The following is a 1,602-nucleotide window of genomic DNA, read 5'->3' as shown; positions in this document are numbered from 1 at the left end:
CAAACATAGGCAGAACACTCTATGACATAAATCACAGCAAGATCCTTTTTGATCCACCTCCTAGAGTAATGGAAATAAAAACAAAAATAAACAAATGGAACCTAATGAAATTTAAAAGCTTTTGCACAGCAAAGGAAACCATAAACAAGACAAAAAGACAGCCCTCAGAATGTGAGAAAATAATTTCAAATGAAGCAACTGACAAGGAATCCCTATCAAACTACCACTGGCATTTTTCCCAGAACTAGAACAAAAAATTTTACAATTTGTATGGAAACACAAAAAACCCTGAATAGCCAATGCTATCTTGAGAAAGAAAAGTGGAGCTGGAGGAGTCAGTCTCCTTGACTTCAGACTGTACTACAAAGCTACAGCAATCAAGACAGTATGGTACTGGCACAAAAACAGACATATAGATCAATGGAACAGGATAGAAAGTCCAGTGATAAACCCATGCACATATGGTCACCTTATCTTTGATAAAGGAGGCAAGAATATACAATGGAGAAAAGACAGCCTCTTCAATACGTGATGCTGGGAAAACTGGACAACTACATGTAAAAGAATGAAATTAGAACACTTCCTAACAAGAATAAACTCAAAATGGATTAAAGACCTAAATGTAAGGCCGGACAGTATAAAACTCTTAGAGGCAAACATAGGCAGAACACTCTATGACATAAATCACAGCAAGATCCTTTTTGATCCACCTCCTAGAGTAATGGAAATAAAAACAAAAATAAACAAATGGAACCTAATGAAATTTAAAAGCTTTTGCACAGCAAAGGAAACCATAAACAAGACAAAAAGACAGCCCTCAGAATGTGAGAAAATAATTTCAAATGAAGCAACTGACAAGGAATTAATCTCCAAAATATACAAGCAGCTCATGCAGCCCAATATCAAAAAAACAAACAACCCAATCCAGAAATGGGAGGAAGACCTAAATAGATATTTCTCCAAAGAAGATATACAGATTGCCAACAAACACATGAAAGAATGCTCAACATCACTAATCATTAGAGAAATGCAAATCAAAACTACAATGAGATATCATCTCACCCCAGTCAGAATGGCCATCATCAAAAAATCTACAAACAATAAATGCTGGTGAGGGTGTAGAGAAAAGGGAATGCTTTTGCACTGTTGGTGGGAATGTAAATTGATACAACCACTATGGAGAACAGTATGGAGGTTCCTTAAAAAACTAAAAATAGAACTACCATATGACCCAGCAATCCCACTACTGGGCATATACCCTGAGAAAACCATAATTCAAAAGAGACATGTACCACAATAGTCAGGTCATGGAAGCAATCTAAATGTCCATCAACAGATGAATGGATAAAGAAGATGTGGCACATATATATAATGGAGTGTTACTCAGGTATAAAAAGAAACGAAATTGAGTTATTTGTAGTGAGGTGGATGGACCTAGAGTCTGTCATACAGAGTGAAGTGAGTCAGAAACAAATACCGTGTGCTAACACATATATATGGAATCTAAAAAAAAAAAAAATGGTTTTGAAGAACCTAGGGGCAGGACAGGAATAAAGATGCAGATGTAGAGAATGGACTTGAGGACATGGGGAGGGGGGAAGG

Source organism: Physeter macrocephalus, chromosome 20, assembly GCF_002837175.3.
Source record: "Physeter macrocephalus isolate SW-GA chromosome 20, ASM283717v5, whole genome shotgun sequence".
In the NCBI taxonomy this organism is placed as follows: domain Eukaryota; kingdom Metazoa; phylum Chordata; class Mammalia; order Artiodactyla; family Physeteridae; genus Physeter; species Physeter macrocephalus.
Note: the sequence above shows the minus strand (reverse complement) of the source record.